Below are 23,918 nucleotides of genomic sequence, written 5' to 3'. Positions count from 1 at the left end.
ATTGTTGCACAGTCTTCTGCTCCATGTATCAGCCTCTGCGCTATGTGTTCACCCTCTGTTCAGTATTTCAGTTGCTAAAATTGTGACAGCTGTAGGAGGCTCAAAATGTTGGCTCTAAAATATACATTTTATTTCAAATTCTGCAAAATCATACCAGTGATCATACCATACTAATTTCAATATTGAAATCAAATGAAACAGTGTTTCATAAAAAGAAGAAAAAATACCTCTCTAAGCATGTAAGAGAATTTTGGCAGGGAACATTTTCAAAGAATACCAACCTTATAGAACTTCTGAAATACTAAGATCAAGAATGTCTTTCATTTAGTATTTTGTGAGTTCCAAGTCTCTTTTGTGGCTCCTACATATTATTCTAAAAATTTGGTGCATGGAATTATTTGAATTTTCAGATGTTTGATGTCTAGGTGCATCTAGGCTTTCTTAGTCAAAGTATGCAATAATAAAAATGAAGTTGGAAAGCCCCTTCCAAACAAATTATTCTCTGATTTTCTGAATGCATAAGACTTCATTAGAAAAACAGCACAGACCTACTGACTATGTAGAAATGTACTTTGCAATCATAATTACTTGTGATTAGCAGGGTTACTGTGATTGTGGGTCCACAATCTTTTAAAGAATATTAAAGTCATTGAAATATTAACAAAGTTAAGTACTGGATTTTAGATACCAGGTAAACTAATCAGGAAAAATGGCAAGTATCAAAAGTGGACGAGAATAAGGATTAAAGTAGGACAAATAGAAAAAAAGAACAGTAATAGGCAACTGAGTATAAAAGGTAGATAAAAATGTTAGACAGTGAAAAGTATGATTTTGTTCAGTTTTACAATTTAGTCTGATGACTAAAGGTTATGTTAAGAACTTTAATTCAACCTGCATAAACATGTCTTATCTAAACCTCTTTTGTTAAGAAGGTCTGCTGAATATATTAACAAGAACTATATTTAACAACATTCTCAGTATTTATTAGATTTTTGACTCATTTTTCGAACAGTGTCCTTAATAGAAAAAACTTCAAAATTAATCTCAGAATATTACTCAATTTTCTTAATATTGCTGCTAAAAGTTTTGTGTTTGTTCTGAATTCTGAGCTGTGTTTTGGATCAGGTCATTGAAAAAACAGGTTTTGGGTAACAGGTCATTGAAAAAACAAAGAGATTATTTTTGTGTGTTGTGTTCCTCCCTAAGGAAATGAAGTACATAGTGTCAAGCAGTGAAACACATTTTCATCTCTGAATCCACCTCTGCCCTTTTCATACAAAAGAGAACTGTTTTACTAGTTTTATTTAAACAATTTGATCACATACTGTTTATAACTTAGCTGTATATAACTTATTAGTTATTTACTAATTCAGTGTAGAAACTATCTGTTAGAAGGAAGATTTCCTTTCTTTAGGTAGTTGATTTCTGAAGGAAAATTTACTGAAGTGGTGCTTTAAGGACTATTAATGATTAAAAATATTTAATCAATACTTTTACAAATGATCTGTAGTATGGTTCCACATCACACAGATGCATAGGTGGGAGAAATAGTGATTCAGAATGCCTCAAGTTTCTCATCCATTGAACACCTTCTTAGAACAATCATGAGAAAGATTTAAAGAAAAAAAGAGTCTATTTTCACCCACTTTAAGGTATTAAATTCAGTGGATGTGAAAAGGATTTGAATCTCAAAATTCTAGTTTAGAATATTATACAGTAAGGAAACTATATATTCCTCAAAACCAGATGTTTTGTATTACACTAGGAAATATGTGCACTATTTAGGTCCTCCTAGAAAGATAATACATTTGATAATAATTTCAAAAGCATTTTAATTCTTGGAAATGATCTTTTTCCTCACCTCACAAATAACAATATAATTACATGAGGATAGCAAACAACCAGATTTACTAACTCCCCACTGAAAATACAATTTCAGATTTGCTCAGTCACAAATTTTTAAGGAATTCCTGTAAAACTCTTCAGCATGTGCTTGTGTTAAAAAAAAAGAAAGAAAGAAAAAGGTATGATTGAAAGACAGAGACAAGCTAGTGTACCACTTATTAGCAAAAAGAAAAAAAAAAAGCTTATGGAATCTCTAGTGAAAGACATTTAAAGCTCCTTACATTTTAGCTGATAATGACTTTTTCTTAGTTTTGTAATTACACTGGAGAAATATGATGACATTTTGGCATAATTTTGTTCATCATTTTTTGCTTTAGAACTTTAAAGATAAATGAGGCAAGAATGGCCTCAGCTGGTGGAAGTTGTTTCAGTTCCATTCTAGCTGATGCAATGATGTCTACTGTATGAGAACCTAGATATTTGGGGTTTAGATGATGGGGGTTTTTGGTTTGGGTTTTTTTCAGTAACAATTCTTACTTTTACATAGTCTAGGAAGTGCTCTGTGGGCTTAAATAAAATGTAAATATAAGCCGTAAAAGTATTATATCAGAGGTGTCACGCTGAAAATTAAATGTCTCCCCTCATGGCATACAGTCTGGTTAGAATCAATCTGCTGGAGTACAGGGAGGTTTGGGTGTCCCTGCCATTAGTGGCGTTCACTACTCACACAGGTAGTGCAGAAGCAGCCAGTTGTGCTGCAGGCAATCTCAGATGAGCTGTCTGTCACCCCGCTCCTCTGCCGGCCTCCCCTGGCAGGCGCCGTGCAGCATGGGCAGGCAAACACCCTGCAGAGACTGATCCAGGATCACAGGGACCACACCAAACCACTTGCACGTGCAAGGTGTGAAGATGGGCTGGAAACCCGGCCACAAACAGAGCTGTGTGAAATAGCGTCTGTCAGGATGAGGGAGATGAGTTCAACAACTCTGCTAATGGCCTGGAAGAGGTAGGAGAGACCAAGGCTATTCAGTTTGTGAATGATACTAAATATGGGGAAAGCACCAGGGACAAGAATATAATTCAGGAGGATTGTAAAATTATGGGCTGACAAGATAGGAAGATACAGCCTAGAAACTGTAAAGTAGCAGAACAACAAAACACCAAGGAAATACAAGGGCTCGCAGTGGAAAAATAGTGGAAAAAAAAAAAAAAATTACCAGAAGAGGATGGAGGAGGATGAAGAGAATGATGTAACAGCTAGATTACTGGCTTTATGAGTCTGAAAATTACAAATAAATTTCTTATATTAATGTCCTAAGTAAGCAAAAGGAGATTTTTTTTTCTTTCCAGTTAAAACTCATCTGTCTTTCCACTTAAAAATATTCATTCAAAATAACACTTAAATTTTTAATAGAAAAATTTATATGTAATCTACACTCCCATTCAAATCTATCTTATGTATTTTATTTATTTTTGCCATCATGCCCTGCTCCATTAGTTTCCTGTCTGGCTAGACATTTTGTTAACCAACCTGTATTGGTCCAGAATATACTGTTGTATACATATATACATTTCATAATGTGGGAAGACTGAATTTTTTTTGCATCTGACATGAACAGGAAGAGAACACCCAAGATGATATGAAATCATCACAAGTGTTTAAGAGGATTTAGGTGGCTCAATCAGCATTAGTTCATAGGCACATGAATAAAGTACTATTTCAGGTTGCTAAAACAATGCATTCCACAGAGCTGAAAGACAGTCTTAAATTAGTTGTAAGAGGAATATGTTATGTCATTGAATTCCTCAGACTTTACACCAGAAAATTAGATGCTGAAATCTGTTTAAAAAACAAAATATGAGGGTTACAACTGGAAATATAGAAGAACACTTACTAAGTGGCCTTGAAGAGGAACAGTATTTTTAATGGAAATGAATGATTTATGGCATTTTGTTGTATAGTTGAAGTTTAATAGATGCACATAATACAATAATGTACAATTTAAAGAAAAGGTATTTATTGTTGAATCTATTTTAATTCTGCAATTTCCAACATATGCAAACTGTAATTTAAATACATGTATAATGTCATAATAAATAATCTTTACTTACTAAATGAAAAGAACTGAATTGTCATTTATTAAATTTCCTGGTTTTTAGATAATTTCAAAATATATAAAGTAAGAGAGTCATGTTGTAACTGAGTATTAGTTACTCATATAAAAACATGACTACTTGCTTTTCCCAGAACTTTATGGTACATCTCAATAGGACAAATTGGAGACAGGAGATGTATTTCTAACATGGATTTTCAGTATGCTTCTTCACAAGAAAAATCTAATTTATCAAATACCTAAGCAAATGGAAGTTTCAAGAACTCCTCTGTGAATTTTATAACCACATATTCAGAATAATTGGATGCTTATTCTATGATTCTATGATTCTTTGATTTTATGACTACCTTTGGACTATGTGAATTCTTCTGCCTTAAAACAAATTTACTCTTCTAAGGTGATTTGGTATGAACAATTTGATCTACTTATAATGTAGATTTGCTATTTCAGGGGAAGCATGCCATTAAAGAACTTGCATGACACATTCAGAACGTAATTTTTTATCATTCTTCCCTTATAAAAGAAAATCCATTAACTGGAAAACAAACAAACAAGTAAATAGACAAAACTCCAACCTATCTCCCAGAAACAAAAATCCTATCTTACAGAGAAAACAAACTTTAATTTATTTTTTTTAATATGTATTTTTATTTTCCAGATTGTTAAAAGCAACCTGAATGACTTCAATGCGCTGATTTCAGAACTGAATGTCTCCTCCCAATGATACCTGGATGTGTTGAGGAATCTTGAAAATCTAACACTGGTCCAGATTTCAGTCTCCTTGTTCATAAGTCTTACTAATGTGAATTAAAAGAGTCCACTTTGTCTTTTGAATCTAAATTTTCATCATAGAAACTATTGTTCTGCAGGTTATGAACCTGCCTCCCTTTCACCTCATTTTTCACTGGTCTACTAATTGAAAGTTATTTTTCTCTAGTACCTCTTAATTACATTTGGGGTTTTTTGTCCTTTCTCATGTCACTGCAGCTGCTGCCCTATAACACATCTGTCAATACAGGTGCTCTGCATTCACTTTTAAAATAATTTGAGAAGTTTCTTTCAGCATAACATTGTAGGTAGGAAATTACTGATTATTGTCATTATTATTGGCAGTTATTATAAACCTCTTTAAATTCCTATTTGATGTTTTCCTATGGTATTTATAATAAAGACATTTAGAAAACTTTTTAAAACTTTTTCATGTTTTCAGATTTTTTTCTGATTTTACATGATAAAAATTTAGTAATATCTCCAAAATAAGCCTAGTCTTCACCTTTTTATTTTAATGTTCATTAACTGAATTCATGCTGGACTATATGTCTATTTTCATTTTAGATATTTCTACTGGACTACATGTTGCTGATAGGATTTTGTAAATAATTAATTCTATATAACTTTTTGACTTCTATTAAATATGTTCACATTTGGAATTCCCAGAAGGTAATTTCATATGTGTGTTTTCACAGTTGCTTAGAAATCCACCAGCACTATGCAAGCATTTACTATTTGCACATTGTTTTAAGCATTAGAACTACTTTGTAAGCAAAATCTCAATTTAATCTCATTCTTACCAACACTAATATTGTTATCTTTCTGCCTATCCATTAATTCAGATATGTTTTTTTTTACTGCAGTTGCTTAAAATTAGAAGTTATTTAGAAGATTAAAAGGCAAGACAGTCTGAGGCAGCACCATTTTCTGAGAAGCCCAAAGGCCCTATATATAGTGGTCCTGTAAGGAAAAGTTCATTGTAAACTAGTTCTAATTTACCTCTGTCTATTACTCTCATAGCACAGCTGTAGCTTCTCAATGTTTGAATGCAGTTCCACTTCACAGATTGTTTTCTAAGCACTAACTCCCTGTAGACTACTCACCAGACTAGAAAATCACCTGGCAAGAAAGGAAGAAAGAGACAAAAATAATTCTTTTGACAAACATTTAGCATGTTAGAGTCTGGAAATCAAAAATATATCTATAGCACCCTAGATGATATGGGACTTCAGAATCAAAGGTATGCATTTGGCCAAAATCCATTTTGTTCTGTTTGGCTTACCAATTAGAATGAGGCACAAGGTAACCCTTTTAAAAATTTACAAATAAAAGTGTTAAAGATACCTGAAAGGAAAGAAAAATATATCTGCTGGAATATAAATACTAAAGAAAAGAATGACTAATGATGCCTTCTGGAGTAATATAGAATATTGTTTTTTTAAATAGACTATATTTACTTATCATTGTTAACAAAAGAAAAATATTATAACGGTAAAAGTTTAGAATATTTATCAATTTAATGTGTGCATATAAATTATTGTGTGTATATAAACAGATGCAAAGCAAAACAAAAAAACTGAGCCAAAATATATTTGAAAGAATTTATGGCAAGGAAAACTGCAGCTGAATTTCTCTCACACAGAAGCAACTGAAATTACTTTCATGTATTTTATTTAGCATACAATTTAATTCCTTTGTCTGTAATTTTGGCTGTATGTTTTTAGTATTTGCTAAAAGATCCTTGCAGTGTAGAAGAATTCAAGTAGACATTGCATATAATTTTTAGGATGCTTTTAGATCCCTTTTTGTTTGGTGGTGTAATGGGCGACTTTACCTTTAAGATAGCTTTGGGAGCTAAGGAAGTTGAAGCTTCTGGTGGCTGATGGGAGTCTTTTCTTCTGACCAATTATCATTCATTTCTAAGAATGGACAGCAGTTTTGACCATTGAAAAGTGAGATCAACTGGTGAACACCCCCTTAAGATGTAAAGCCAGAGGTCCCTTGTTCTCTCTGTGTTTCTGGCTTCTGACAAGGTAACAAGGCTCTGTCTCGGCCTCCTCCCCCCTCTCCAGGCTGGACAAGGCCGCAGAAGGGGGGGGGGGGGTGGGGAGAAGCAGAGCTGGCTGGGCTTAGTTTGTAGTTTCTGCTGCTGGGCTGAAACCTGACACCATGGACATCTGCAGCTTTCCAAGACTTTAATTCTTTTACTAGGTGGATAAAACATACAGATTACTCCTATTTCCCAGAGAGATAGAGAGAGAGACAATCAACATGAAGAAGACAATGAAGAAAAGAGTTAAGTTTTAGATGGGGAAGAGAGAATAATGAGATGCTTTGTATGCTGAAATATTTTTCTGTTAAAGCTATGGAGATGGATAATAATGTTCTGAAAAAACTCCTTTAATTCATGACAGAGAATATTAGGAGGAATGGAGTGTTCAGAGTGTGGATTTTGAGCAAAAGAGAAAGTAATTGTGATACAGTGAGGTGCTGGAACAGAGTGAAGCGGAGATTTGAGGCCTTGAGGGCAATGAGAAACTGTTTTCCAGGGAAGCTCACAGAGACAGATGAAGAGGACTTTTGCCTTTGAATAACTCATCCTTAAAAATAACATCCCTAGACTCATGGCCCATACACACCTCAGAGTGATGTGAAATGGGAGGAGTGAACTGATGGCAGATTTCTGGTCAGCTGGCATCAGAGAAATAGAAAACTATAACAGAAATAGTTTTCTTGTGAGAAACTCCATAAATTAGCAGAAGAAGACTTCTGTTTCTCTACAAAGGCTGATGAAAAGACTCTAGCAGGAATTGGGACTGTTTTAAACACCAAAGTTCCGAAGTTTTTTGTCTCTATGTTGTCATGTGTACAAGGGAGTGGTTGGGTAGTGGGGGATAAAAGAGTTTTCTGGAAGTTTATTCTGGTATTCTTATTCTTGTAGTTTTGTTAATAAATTTTCTTTATTTCCTTTTAAGTTTTGAGCCTGTTTTGCTCTTGTTCTAATCCATATCTCATGGCAAGAAGTAAGTAATTTTTTAGTTATTGCTTTAAAACCATGACATTTAGTTGGTTTCAGTTTTTAAGGATTGATAGGAGAGTTTGCATTTGAATACATAAGGAATATGTAAGATCTGAATTTAAGGTTAGAAATTGACCATTCTCATCTGACTGCCTGTCTAATGTGGGTGTCATTTTCCCTATATGTCACAGACTTAACTCTTAAACCTTTGTTATTTTTTATGTCTTTCAGACATATTCTCTATCAGAGGTATAAAATAATTCCCATTTTCAAGAAATTATTTACCCATTAATCTTGCTGAGAATAACCTTCTGAAAACTGGATGAGAACCTCCATCCTTTAACAAGTGTCAAATATCAACAGCTGGAAAAATCCCTTGCCTCAAAATTAAATAATGATTCATTGTGTAAGGTGTGGCATCTGTAAAATGCTTATATCTACAGAAACACACAAAAAAAAATTATAAGGCAACTAAAGTTTAGGATAATCAGGAGATTGGTTTTAATTGATATGTTTCAGGACATTAATCTCAATAGGGTACTAGGAACTTAAGTGAACTGTCACAAATAATCTATAAAAAGAATCTGGTCAGATTCCTTAATTATTCTGTTTCTGCTGCCAGAAAGAAAGTATTATTTATACGTGTTATGAAGTGGATGTGAAGTGGCATGTTAAACACAGAGAAGATGTTTATACAAAGCAGTACTTACTTTTCTTTTATATTTAAATCAAAATTCAAATGGACTTATATAATTGATATCATAATTTCATTTTATAAGTGCACACAGTTTTAGCTATTCCAGGGTTGTACCCCTAAAGAATAAGCTGCAGAAAAAAATAATAAAGAACATTTTTTTTTCTTTCAAAAAATTATTTTCTATTCTGAACAGACATAGGAATTTCATTTACAAGTGAGTATTTTTCAAAGATGGGGACAGGGAAAGATCTTAATGGTAGTCCTGACCAGAATAAGTTCTATTTGGTGCAGACTTTACAGATAAGTTTATAGATGTTTATGTTGCAGATAGTAATGCCTATGCCAGTCATCTTGACTTAATAATCTCTGGAGAAAAATAGCACTTTGGGGATAAGGAAGATCTCATTTTCAGGTACTACTTTAGGTCAAGATGAATCATCTTGTAGGAACATCAGTTTCTTCTATCTGTGGAGTCTAAACAACTAAGTTGTCACTCAAAATGAATCATAATTTTTTAACCACTTGGTAATTAGATAATACCAGAGCTTTGTAACAACTGCAAATTGTTACAGTAATGGCCAGTAAAAAAATGCAGTTCTTTTTGGTAATCAATTGCCTCAAAAACAACAAAGAGTTAAAGCACTAGTAAATTAAGGTTTACTCACTGTAATTAATAGGAAAAATGAGGGAAGTTTAACAAAGAGAAAAGCAAACAATCAGAAAAGCAAACAAAACTTTTCCAGTAGAATAATAGTGAATATATATAGTGAAGCTCCAAAATTAAAAAGTATAGAACTACTTCAAATCATCTTCACTAAAAATTGACCATACTAAGACCGTGATTAATAGATGTTATTAAGGAGTTATTAAGAATTTGCATTAAAGCTATAATGCAGTATTAATTTTTTCAAGAATGTACCTCATAAGTTGCTGCACACATTAAAAAATGTGGAACCTCAAGGAAGCTATTTAAGAAAATTAGAATGCTATTTTATAAATGTTATGACTTATTGTTTGAACTTCTAGATTCCATCATATTTCTTATGAACTATTCTGCTAAAATGTGGTTTATTTATATATCTGGACATCTCAATAGATGTAGCTGAAACTACTTGAGGTTAATATTATTGAAGAAAGTATTTTACTTTCCATTAAAAATTACATGATTATACTCTAGAATATGTAAATATCTTCTGTTTTGCAATTTATAACCTTCTGGCAAATTAGTGAATTTGATTACATAATGCCATTTCAAATTTTATACTGATAACGTTTTTGATAGCTTTTACTTTATAGCTGAAAGAGCATAGTGGGCTTTTAATGATAGGCTCTAACCATATCTGAGTAACAGTAGCTGTTATGTATGAGTTGCAAAAGTTTAAAACGGGAATGTTAACATCACATGTATCTCCCTGCACCTCTCTTCCAAGCTACTCTCCAGTCCCGATAACACCACAGATTGCAACAAAACCATTGATTTTTATGTATCCATGGGTTTAAAGCATTTTTTTCATGTTATTCTTTTATAGAAAATTCATTTTAATACTGATTTGAGTGAGATTGGGATAGAGGCATTCTGAAAAGCATCTATAAAGATCATATTGTATCGCATTGGGCTGGAGCTGATCTGGCTCTATCACTTCGGCCTGTGACAGGAGTGGGTCACACCCCAGGAGCAGGATGACCCGAGGTGGGACTAGAGCACTTGCTCTACGGCTTTATGGCTGTCAGTCTGTGCTCTGAGGAGACAAGGATGAGAGGGAGGTCTTTGGCATGGGATAAAAGAGGATTTATTGCTCTGGGAAATCTTGGGGACAAAAGACAGAAATGTGAGCGTGCAACAGCTGAAATATGGAGGTGTTCAAAGGGAGGGTACAAAGCATCAGCTAATCAGAGATATCCTGGGGAGTGTAAAAGGCAGGGTTCACAAAATCATCATCCAGTGAGGGAGGTAGGGGCAGAAATTGGGTCACACCAACTAATCAAGTTTCAAAGTTTAGGGAATTTCCTAAATGGAATTCCAAGCATGTGGTGGGCCTAAGACAGGATTGACAGAAGACTCATGGTAGATTGACAGTGTGGGATGGGAGGGTCTCATTTGGACCAAACCACCAACTTGGGCAATAACAGAGCATACCATTAACAAGAAACACACTGCAAAAATATGGATACACTTGTATGAGCTATTTTGGCATTCAAAGAGTGGCACTGTACAACTGCAAATGTTCACTGATTTATCTTATTTTTTGTTTTCTTTATATTTTTACAGGGGGAATTGATTTTTGTAAAGAACTACTTCTTAACTATAAATATATAATAGAATGTAATATTTACAATTACATTTATAATAATAAAAAATAATGGATCATTTATCCCAAAATATAATAATCTGTTACTGAACTTTTTACTAAACATGTCATTACCTCATGTTCAAACCACTCATCTGAGCTAATGCAATCAATTGTATTTTTGGTAAATTCAGCACAACAATTCCGAAACTGCATTCCAAACTCCCTGGTGATCACATACCTTGCCTTTTAACACAACAAGAATTTAAAATACACAAAGTGTGAATTCCTCCTCCATAGTACTATGCCAAGTGGCAGGAAGACTTTGTGTGTTCTGGCAGAAATAAAGTTACAAAGTAAAAATTACCATTTAATCTGTGCCCAGTGACAAAAGTACTAAGGACTGTAAATGAAAGTGGTCCTTTTTGCAAGCATTTAAATACATATCTGAAAGAAGTTCTAGCCAGTCAGCAGAGAAGGAATTATACAAAACAGTAATGAATTTTGTACCAAGGGACACTGTGTATCAGTATTCAAAATTGCAGATCAAAGAATAGACAATACAGAAGATGCATGCATGTACTGAGATTGCATGGAAGCTCCTGGTAGTGGGGAGGGTACAAGGGTGTGATCATAAGAAGGCCCCCACCTTGTGTGACAGAGCCAATGCCAGCCAGTGCCAACACTGACCTAACAATGGTCATAGCACCTCTGGGAAAAAGTATTTAGGAAGGAGAGAAACTACTACCCAAAAGCAGATGGGAAAGAGGAATGAGAACTTGTGAGAAAAATAGTCCTGTAGGACCAAGTTCAGTGAAGAAGAAAGGGTTCGACTTGCTCCAGCAGCCAGAGCAGAGATTCCCGTGCAGACCACAGTGAGGCAGCTGTCCCTCTGCAGACCATGGAGGTTCCCAGTTAAGCCCATGGATACATCAAAAGGAGGCTATGATCCTGTGGAGAGCCAGTCCTGAAGCAGGCACCTGGAAGGACCTGTGCAACCATGAAGAGAGGAGCTCACATGCATTCATATGTCCTTGACAGGACCCATTCTAGAGCAGTCTCTTCTGGAAGTACTACATTCCATGGAATGTACCCATGCTGGAGAAGTTTGTGAATTGGAACTTCTTTTGGGAAGAAATTTCAGTTCACTGAGGACTGTCTCCAGTAGGAGGAAGAAGGGGAACAGTGGAAAAGACTGGGAGTTGTGAGCCCCCCCATTCCCTGCCCTCCTGCATTACTTAGGAGGAAAAAGTAGAGATACTGGGAGTGAAGTTGATCCCAGGGAGAAGGGAGGGTTGCAGGGAATCTCTTATCTGATTTGAATTTTAAACAACTAAACTAATTTACTAATTTTAACAGGTGAGTGTTTCACCTGTGACAGTAATCGGGTGATTTCATGATCAGTTGGTATCTTGTACCATGAGTCTTTTGTTTGTTATATTTCTTTACATTTTTTGTTTATTTTTGATAAAGAGAAGTGATAAAGAGCCTTGGTGAGCACCTGGTGTCCAGTCAAGGTCAGTCTGCCACAGGACTACTGATAAATTAACTACAAAATCAGCGTGACTCTTTAGGTTGAGGTAAATATGTTGAGGTATGCTTCATATGGGCACAAATCTGACAGTATCTTCTTTTGCTTATTCTTTATCTATACATGCTGAATAACAATTCCATTGTAATAACAATAAAGGTGGTTTAGGCTTTTTATTTACATGTTTTATTTAATAGAGATTACTGAAATGCCTCAAATGTCAGACTTACTTCCTGTAATCTCTGATTTTTTTTGTGGGTTTTTTCCGAGAATAACATTTCTTTAGAGTACTGATCTGCAACACTTAAAGAGAGAATTTTAGAAAAAATATTATTTCTCCTGTCTCTACTAGAATCTGAATCTTTGCTTATGGCAGTTCAGAAAATTCATACCTTGCAATGATATATTCATTTAACAAAGCCTGGGCTTTGTGCAGAACTGAGCTGCAGTGAATCAAATTGCTTTTGCACTGAAGCTGACCTGGAGTAGTTGTTTCATTTTATACACTGCAAAATAGAATCCCAGCTAAAATGACCTTCATAAAATTCTATTTGTAAAAATTCTGTTTGATAAATATATTAAAGTAACAGGGTAAAATTTTAAAATTTATTTCACAGAAAGAGCTCTACACCACTCTCTCTCTACCATTTCATACAGTCATAGAGTACCAGCTTAGAAGGGGCTTCATCATCTGGTCCAACTTCTCTTTGCAAAAGCAAGTACTAGAGAAGATAATGCTGAATCTTGTCCAGTTGAATATATTATTGCAGAACTTCCATGGGCTGATTATGCTAATGTCTGACTCTCCATATTATGAGAAATTTGCCTCCTGTGTCCAGTTGAAATCTATGTAGTGATAACTTGTACCCATTATCTATCATCTTTTCCATGTGTTTAATTTTAAAAAAGGATTCATCTCATTTGTAGCCACCTTGCTTAAATCGGGTGATAAGGCTCTCCTAAGCCTTCTTTTCTCAAGGCAGATAAAATCCTGTTCTCTCAGCCTTTCTTCACATGGCAGGTTTTCCAGACTTCTGATCATCTTTGTGACCCATCTCTGGAGCCTCTCCGGCCTGTCCACACCTTTTTTGCATAGCAGGAACATCTTTTTTTTTTTTTTTTTTTTTTTCTTTCATGTTTTAGAGATTTTCTTTTGGTTCATACAGGCTGTTTTTTATTTTTTTTAAATATTTCTTAATTAAACACACTCTTTTTTCTTTTTATCTTACAGGTAGCTGGTCAAGGCTCTTGATGGCATTTAATTTAACACCAGACCTTACTGATTTTATGCTCTCAGTTACATTTTAATTTTTTTTTTTTTAATTTTAAATGACAGCTAAGTCATGAGTACTTTTAATCAATATAGTTACAATACAGTTATTTTTAATTCTTCTTGCTTCTGTGGTGCAGTGAGAAGTGTTATCAACTGGAGACCCTTACAGGTAGGAAAACATGTTGTGATTGACAGCATAACTGACCCTGCTAAAAATGAGTTATAAGGTGTCCTACATTCAAGCTTCTAGATATACTCCTGGCATTTGTGATCTCAAAGATTGCTATTGGAATTTCATTCAACACATGGGTGATCTCAGTAGGTACACCATAGCTTGCAAAGTACACAAGAAGAAATTGTGCTTTGTTCTGTCTAATATGACAAGTCGTATCATGCCTCTTAATTTACTTTTGCAGTACAACTTCATTTACAACAATTTCAGCTTATATTAAATTGGTGTCCAAGAAAGACACATTAGTATAAAGACATTTCAAAGCATTTAGAAATGTGAAAGCAAAACCATGTATTCAGTAGAGAATAAATGCAGACATGTTGACCAAAAAGTGTGTAATAAATGAAAATTATGTAAATTATGGTTCAGGTCAAGGTTATACTTATTATCATTAATTATTTATAATTACTTATTTGTTACTAATAATTATATTAAAATACTATGAGTATTATATTGTCCAGCATGCTAATTCTTGGAACTTAATATTTGACCTTAATGCAAATAAAATCTTCACTGATCACAAGGTGTTGAAATCTCCTCTTTGTCTCTGCCCTTTACTGCAAAAGACACACCACAAATTCATGCTCCAAGACAGGGCTTGCTGTACTAGAGAACATCTGATACATTCTTCATAAATACAGACATTGTCTTTCATTCCAGTCCAGCCCTTTTCCACAGTATTAGTGACAGGTACTCTTACAACACATTCCCAGTAAGATTTAGAATTTCAGAGTAGAAAAAAGTACAAGGCAGGAAGGTATCAGAACAGAGACTATGGGCTTTTAGAAAGATGCCATATTTTCTCAGCTGTTTCAAATTTTCCGTACCATCTGTGTCTGTTAATTGCTTGTTAGTAGAGAGCTGCTTTACCAGCCTAATCCTGTTGTAGTCTTATCTCACCTGTTATTTTTTTTCTGAGCATGGAAAAATTTTTTGTACAATTAAAAATATTGCAATTACCTGTAAGAGTATATCAGAAAAAAATTCCATCTTTAAACACTTTACTCAAAAAATATATTGATAATGGCAACAAAATGTATGATATTTGCAGATATTTTGAAGCATCATCTTAAGGGGAAAGAAGTGATTTCTTTTTAAAATAAACTTTCAAAATCTTTAATATATTGTAATTATAGACAAAACACATAGACAATTTTATTAACTTTGGTTTTCCATTGTTTTTTGTTTTGTGTATTTACATATTTTGATTCATTCATACAGGAGAGAAATAATTAGGAGCATTCTCTAAAATCAAAACTGGCATACTGGTGTTATTAAACAATATTAGAATATACTGGAAAGTGCAGGATGCAGTGCAGGGTTAGACTTTGATTTCACCTAGCTAATTTGCTATGTAATTCTCAATGTGAATTTTTTTGCAATTTTCTATCATAAATCTCAATATTTACAATATTGTAATTTACTGTGTAATTCTCAATGTGAATTTTGTTGTAATTTGCTATTGTAAATCTCAATATTTCACTTTGTTGATGATGCTTGTCAGCATTGCCCCTGTATGAGAAAACATCTGTGTCTTGATGCTCCTTTCCCCGCTTGCTGCATTTTTCAGGCTGCTGGAGGTGACATATTGCACAGAAATGACACTTGATGTAGTGGTGAATGATTAAATACATCTGTCAAAGTATCACCACCTATAACACTGGTGATCATTATTTATATTCTTTACCATGTAGAGAATTATTTATGTCTACTAATCCTTAAATGGTTTGGGGGTATTTTGTATCCTACCCAAAATAATATTCAATAATATTATGGAAATTATTTTGATTTAAAAATCTAAGTGAGTGACTTGATTTGTGGGAGTTTTTTTCCCCTTAAAATGACTATATTTTCCCCTTAAATGACTATATATTAAGTCATTTTTTTGCAAAGACTAACACAGACAATCCCCTAATTTAAGTGAAATGAGATAATTAAGCCCTGTGTAACAGAAGTGAAATCAAAAAAGGCTCTGCATAATAGTAATCTTATTTTTCCCCAAACATTTAATGAAAGTTGTTGATTAATGATACATGAAATTTTGAGAATTTGAGCAGACAACTGAGGATAAACTGTGTAAGGAGATCCTCCTATCTCTGTGATCAATTATATATCTCCTATGTGTTGATATCCTAAGTAACTGTAAGCGTTGAAGAGGCAAAAACATTTTGAAGAGAAAAAGAAGACAATATTCCATATTCCATTTATCTATAGTCTTCTGGTTTTCGTAGAAATATATCAAAAAATACAAAGTAACATCTTTGTACTGTCAAATCATAGCTGCAACCAAAAACTGAATAAAGTTTTTTACTGTGTATCTTTTAAAGCACGTTGCTTAGAAAGAGATAATTATTAGAATGGCAATAGTAAAACCTATCAAGAATATTAGAACATCTTGCCTCAAAAATCTTTGCACTGACAATCTAAAGGAAGAGTTCTAGCACAGTGTACATAATGCAAGACAGTTAAGATTCTCCAGGGAATAAATCATACTTCATTTTCAGATATAGCAAAAACAATAACTGCATAGACTAAGCAAAACAGAAAAAGAATTAGTTATATTTATGTTAAAAAAATTAAGACATCATTATTTTCAGAGTAGCAACAAAAACATTAGTGAGATTGATACCATTGGTAGAATTTTAGTTTTCTTGATCATGGGATGGTTAGTACACCAGGCCTCCTGGAAGCAGATGGAGCTCATCTGTCTAAAAGGAGGGGAAAGATTCTAGCCCATGAGTTGTCATGGATGATTGTGAAGGCTTTTAATTAGGCTTGAAGGAAGAAAAGGATAAGACAATTCTTGCTAGAGATGAGCCTGCGGTGACGCACCAGTGTTGGGGGTGACATGGGCAGCCCAGCTGAAGTGCACCTGCACCAGTGCACCCAGCATGGGTTACAAACAATGGAAACCATTGGCAGCAGGAAGCTGTGATGTAGTTATCACCATGGAAATGTGGTGGGATGACTGGAGTGCTGCAGTGGGTGGCTACAAGCTCTTCAGAAGGGACAGGTGAGGAAGCAGAGGCTGTGGGTGGCTCTGTACACTGGGGAGGGTTCTGGCTGTGCAGAGCCCAGGGGCAGTGGGGATAAGGCTGAGTGCCTGTGGGTGACAGTCAGAGGGATGGCCAACAAGGCAGAGATCCTGCTGGGAGTCTGTCACAGACCACCCAGCCAGGATGAAGTGAAATATTCTATCAGTGGATGTTTCATGATGACTACCCCTTGTTCTTGTGGGAGAATTTAACTTGCCAAATGCCTGCTGGAAACTCAACACAGTGAGAGGAGACAGTATGGACCCTGGAGAGTGTGGAAGGTAACTTCCAGACACAGCTGGTAGGGGAGCCTACCAGGGCATGCCCTGCCAGACCTGCTGCTCCCAAACAGAGAAGGGAAATGGGAGATGTGGTGATCAGAGACTACAGCAACTACAAAGTTATAATCTGTTCTTGGTGAGGTAAGGAAGGTGGTCAACAAAACCTCCACTTTTGACTTCCAGAGGGCAGAGAGGACACTGGTTCAGAGAGTTGTTATGCTCCAAGCTCACTCAGTGAGTTTTTAAATGGGCTTACGTACTTCTGATTCACTCTGGTGGTGCATAGGACAAAACAAAATTCTTGGGTGGTTGAATAACAAAAATACCCAAAGGAGGAAATGTCAAAGGAGCAGCAGTAGGCTGTCTGTGTATGCTAACAAATGAGCTGTCATTAACAGAGTGCTCTGGCTGAATAGGGAGCTTTCACTGGAACTCAGGGAAGAAAAAGGTATGATCTTTGAAAAAAGGGGCACGCAACTCAGGAGGAATACAAGTGTGTCAATAGATCATGTAGACATAAAATTAGAAAAGTATAAGCTCAGCTAAAATTCAAGCTGGCCACCATTGTGAAAGCAATACAAAAAGAGGTTTTATAAATACATTAAAAATAAAAATGAAAGGAGATACGTGGAAATTCTCTGTTCTTTATGGGACACTAGACAGGCAGGCAACAGAACTGGAAAAGGATCTAAAGAGTAAGTTGTATGAGGAGCAGCTGAGGGACTGAGCTGTCTGCTGGAGACCTTCTCTGTCTCTACAACAACCCAAAAGAAGGTTGCAGCCAGGTGAGGGTCAGCTTCTTCTCCCACATAAAAAGAGACAGGGAGAGAGAAAGTGGTCCCAAGCTAGGGGAGGTTTAAATTGGTCAAGCACTGAAATGGGCTGCCCAGGGAAGTGCTGGAAGTGTTCAAGAAACAACTGGATATGTCACTTAGCGCTGTGGTTTAGTTGTGGTATTTGGTCAAAGGTGAAGGCAATGATCTTGGAGGTCTTTTCCAATTTTTATAGTTCTAGAAAAGTTAAAATAGCTAGAATAGTTCTATTCTAGATTCTAAGATTAACACATTATTTCATATGAGCTGAACTGCAATAACCAAACCATATTACTCCAAAGTAGGAGAAAAAAATGGCTATATTTTACTGCAGGGTTCTTCTGGGTAGAATTTTACACATGCAATTACCAAGGTCTAGCTGCTTCACAATAATTTAATACCTAGATATAACATGTCCATATGTCAAAAACGAAAAACCTTGTCATAAGAAAAAACATTGCTTTGCTTATTAAACCCAAATGAATTGTCTGTTCCTGTGTTACTCCTGTAGAAATAATGTTCATTAGCTCTTGAAGGATTTTTGTGCTTAGAATTTATCTCAGTGTAAATAAGTCTCACAACTAAGAAATCTCAAAAGTTACCCAGCAAAGTGTCTCACTAGGGATTAGTTTGTATGATGGCAAATTAGAAGGTAGGAAAATAGTTTACTTTGGTTTTCAAAAGTATTGCAATGGATCACAAATGCAGTGTTTGAAAACAGTCACTGTACTAAGAGAAGTATGTGTCTAATTCTAATGGTATGCTTTAGGTTTTTTTCATTGCACTGTGACTATGTACAAACTATACTGAGAGAAGGTCTCACCTGGAGGTACCAAATCAATTCCAGTCTAAGGAGATAGTTTCTGTGAATTTCACACATTAATGCCCTTTTCCAACCCAACAAAGTATCCAAAATAAATATGCTAATTAGACATGACATCTGAATATGGAACCCAGAGGAATTATTAATATATTAATATTAATTGTAATTTTCATATAAATGTAAATATGATAGGCTAATTTTAATGAGCTGTGATTTTTTTATAATTCACCTTGAACTGGAAAATACATACCCTTTAATTACATATTATACCTACCTATTCACTCTATTCTAACTAGAAATCATCTCTGCTAGATTTTTTTAGCTGATATTTGAAGAATGTTACATAGAAAAATTTTTACTGTAAAGGAATAGCATTTGATTCAAAATACAGAAAACACCTCATCTGTTACTTCAATTGGCCAACATGCAATATCCTTAGCTATTCTGAATTTGAGGTGACCATTAGAATCAGTAGGTGAAAATAGAAAATATACTACATTCCTTATCAATAGACCTAAGTCAGACAAACGGTAGTATATATAGACTTAAAATTCACAAAAAAATACATTGCATTTTTTAAATATTTTTTGAAAATTCTTGTCTGTGTTTCATGGTTTAGAAAAAATCAAAGTATTATCAAACCCATTACATGAATTATTCACAGAAATCTGTGAATTTAAGTTTATTTTTCCCTCATAATTTTTTTTTGAATAATGAAACTTAATAAACACATAAAGCATTTAAAATATAGATTATTAATAAACCATATTTTTCCCTAACTACTGTGCTCACAAAAGAAATACTTACTGAAAATGTTAATTAGTCATGAATTAATTTGGTCCTGAATTTTAACAGCAGGTAAATGCTCTGAAATATCATTTAAACACACTCTGTAGTATATTAAAGTTTCCAATAGATACTAATAAATCAAATGCCTTAGACTTTCTTCTTTCACTTATAATCTGAAACATATCCCTACTGTTTACAGAAATCTCCAAGAACAGCAGTTTGAGCTAACAAAACAATCTGCACATGGAAACACTGAATGCTTCATTTCAACTAAGTGTTTTCTGATTATTTCAAAATCATCCTCATTATCTGCCTGCTCAATGGAAAGGAAACAGCTGATTCTTCAAGCATGTTGACAGATGTCTACTTTGAAATACCTGCTGGGTGGCCAACACATCACTGAGACGTTAAATCATGCTGTCATCTGGAGAGAAGCACTAAGCTGCTAAACTACCTGTGAACACTGGCTGCTTAGTGACCTTTGCATAGAAATAGTGCTTCTACCCATAAACATTTTAAGGTCATGGGATTTATTCCAGTTTCTCACAAAGCCTGACATTTTGCAAAAGCCAGGAGCAACTCTGTACTGACTTTTTACCTAGGAAATATCTCCCTTTGGTATTCATTAGGATGGGTCAATCTAATCCAGGCTGTAAGGCCATTAGACCTGATAAAATTTCAGAGGAAAAGGATTTCTAGTGGTGCAGATGGTGAAGTTGTACCAATATTTTTTCCCTCATTTTGATTTATATGTCTTCTCATGAGAACTTATACACTGAATACTTTTACAATTAAATTTCTCCAAAAAGACAGTGCACAGAAAAGTAACAGCTTGTCCTCTGCTCCCTGGTGCTTCAGTCTCCCACTGCTGGGGCAGCAGGATTTTTCACTTGCAAGAAAATTGTTCAGAATTAAATTCAGTGCTACAGAAGGGCTACTGTGTGTAGTCATGACTGTCCCTACCAAGTTTGTTCCCATCCACAGTTTGTGTATATCCTCTCCAACTTGTGCTTCAGGTTTTTAGGGAACACTGTGGTTTCCTGATACATTTAGATTTGAATTCTGATGCATTAGACCATTAGTACTTTACTTATTTTATGACATAACTGGTATCTTTGCTTAAAAACCCCAAAGACATCTTAAAAAACATGAGTTGTGCATAAACTAACCCAAAACCAATTCTGGCTAGAAATAAAGTGTAGAGAACTTTTTAAAGTGTATAAAACCCAAAAAATGTTGGGAGAGTTTTTTTTATATATGTTACCAATGTAAATCATGATATGCCATCTATTCTTGGTGGAAGTTTATGCTGAAAGAACTCAAAATAGATGGGAAAAATACTATTTTTATTTGTCAAAATCAAAAGCAAATTATGAACATAAAGTCATAAGACCAAAAATTTTTACATCAGCCTATTCTAGATTACATGGAAAAATATGACTTAAATATTTATAAAAACGTGTCTTTGGCATGAATGAAATTCTAAGAAAGCATTCCCTTTTCTAATTTTATCTTATCTCCTTACTTTTTCCGTTTCTCATCATCTCTGCTTTAGTTATTAGGACAAATAATATGATGAAACATTGAGGTTCAGTTTAGAGTCAGTTAGAACAATTCTAGCGTCTAATCCCAAGTTTTCTACTGTTTATGAGTTTTGTAATCTAGCTAATGAAGCAAAATGTGAATGAAATAAATTTATACAATAGTAAGTTCATGTATGGTACTTTATAGATCATATCATAAAGCTTTTAGATTGTAAAGATTTTAAATTTAAATTTTAAATGGGAGACTAATTTCATTGAAACACCTGAAATTAATATATCTAATATTCATAATGATCTGATAAAAATTAATCTAGAACCCTGCATTATTCTTAGTGGAATGTGACACTGAATGCCAAGAAGGAAAAGGTCTGATCCTGCAGAGTATAAAAAATATAATTAAAAGTAATATGTTGATGCCTTGAAAGACTACCTATAACAGAGGCTAGATGGTGTTAAAGGAATAAAGTAGGTATTCATTCAAAAGGCTTTCAAAGAATACACCTTGGGCAGTACGAGAGCCCAGCTGAGGCTGCACCCAACATGGACACTGAGTCATGAGTTTTCGGTTTTATATGTTTTGATCCATTTACATATTTGGGTTAATTGTCCAATTTGAGCTCCAGGTTAGGAAGTCACATCCTCACAGATTGCTCTCCTAATTCACTGTTGTTTATGCTTTTTGGGCCTGAAGCTGCAACGGTGTCCTTGGTTCTGAGGCTGGAAAAGGATTGTTTGGTCTGACTACCCTGTGAGGAGAACTTGCTAACAATTCATATAAAGTTCAGAGTTACCTACTAATGCAGTACAGGATCTGGAAAATACAAAAGCTAAAACTTAAGACACTCTATATGTTCATTGTTATTGATACATGGACTTAGATCACCTTTGAGCTTAATAAAAAGAGAATATTAAGTTCCTCTTTGGTATAAAAATTAAAACTACCTATAATAAATCTCAGCCCAGATTCTGGCTGTGCACAAAATCCTTTCAAATACTTGAATATTTAAACCTGAAGATTTATCTTGGATATAGTTGTAATAGAGATTTTACCATACCCTATCTATATACCATGTGAAATGCACTACTTAATAACTTTTAAAAATGAAAATGTGCCTAAAAAATACCATTACTTCATTTTGTCAGATAAGTCCCCAGACACTCCAACTTTAGCTCTTTGTATCTTATCTGCAGTTCTGGGTAAATTCTGAAATACAGCGTTTCAGTTTAAAAAAATAATTCAAATCTTCTTGGAAGTAATTGTATAATACTAAGTTTTCAAGGTTGGTCTATAAATTCAGCTTAAACTAAATTAACACCCAGATTCACAAAAGTAGAAGACTTATTAAAGTCTCACTTCTAAAAATTTTGCATTACAAAATTCATGTGGTAAGGTGTTTTTCCTTTCCTGTAAAGTGATTTAGTCAGTAAAGATTTTAGGATTTTTTTGAAGTGTTATATAGGACAGACACATATTTAATAAAAACAAAACACTCTACATGTATGTATACATGTACATTCTAGTGGGAGAGGAAGAAGCTATAACTTCAGAAGCCTATATTCTTATATTCTTAAATGTATTGAAATTATTAATATAATACATTACATCATAGTATTTTGTAATATAAAAATGGGATAAGAGCCTGACAAAAATTGACTGCAAGTATTTTTATTATGTTTGGCTTTATGAAAAGAAGATAAACTTAACATGCATATTATTTTCATGTCTACAAAGCATGAAGACTACAAATGTATTTACCAAATTGTAACAACTACACTCTTCTTTGTTATTATACTTTGTCTCATAAAAGAGTTTACAAATACAATGGTCTTTTTTGTTCCTTCCTTTTAAATTTTCTTCTGATAATGAAATTTTCTATTTACACAAATGAGGTAGTCATATGCCTCATGTCACCTCTTATCACTCTGTACAAGTCCTCTTTCAATTTTAATGGCTTCCAGTTCCTTTTTAAAAAGGGGGCTCTTGCTGAAATTTATTCCTCTTGCTAAAGCCTCGTTACTTCCTTTCTTTTAATCCAGAGCCACTACTGGAAACATATTACTTGACTCTAATAGAGATTTATTCCTACTATTGTTGCTAGACCACTTTTGTCAGCTGTTCCCCATTCTTAATTTTTATCTTCTCTCACTGTCCTTTTCCTTCTCATTTATCAGACTTTTTATTACAATTAAATGTTAAACCTCTGAGGTTCAACTGCTCCAACCCTTTAGGAATTAGAGAAAAATTAGAGTGCAAGAGAAAGTGATTTTAAAACTAAATGGTTAGAGAAGCAATCATTTTTTAAATTAAGCTTAGTCTGTCTTGTGTTTTCTTTTTACCCATTTTGTGCTCAAATTCATTGATTCTGTGTTGAGAACCAATCTCAAACAAACAAAAAATCCACCCCATCGAAACAGATGTTTAAAAGTAAAGCTTTACACTTTGTTTACTGCAGAAATAAAGGGAGATTTACAACAGTGATGGTAGAGAAATATAAATGTCCTAAAATGCTGTAGGATATGGCGGAAAACTTGTATGTCTGCATGAGCTGATAAGATGGGGAAACAAATGAGTCATCAAGAACAGTAAGATCAATAATCATCTACAGGAAATATTACATGGATAAATTTAGTAATTAATGAAATTTTAATATATATTTGACTCAGAATAAGGAGAGAAGGCAGCTGTTAAGAAAAAGAGATAAAATGCAGAAGGCAGAAATTTTTAATTTTTATTTTTGCTAAAGGGGGTCTTTTTTCCTGGTAAATTAATTAGGAAAGAGAAATCAGAAAGAGCATTTCTCAAAAAAAAAAAAAAGCCTCACAAACAAAAACTAATAACCCCCTCAAACAAACAAACAAACAAT

Source organism: Poecile atricapillus, chromosome Z (assembly GCF_030490865.1).
Source record: "Poecile atricapillus isolate bPoeAtr1 chromosome Z, bPoeAtr1.hap1, whole genome shotgun sequence".
Taxonomy (NCBI): Eukaryota; Metazoa; Chordata; class Aves; order Passeriformes; family Paridae; genus Poecile; species Poecile atricapillus.
The sequence above is the reverse complement of the archived record's forward strand: the minus strand, read 5'-3'. Positions refer to the sequence as shown.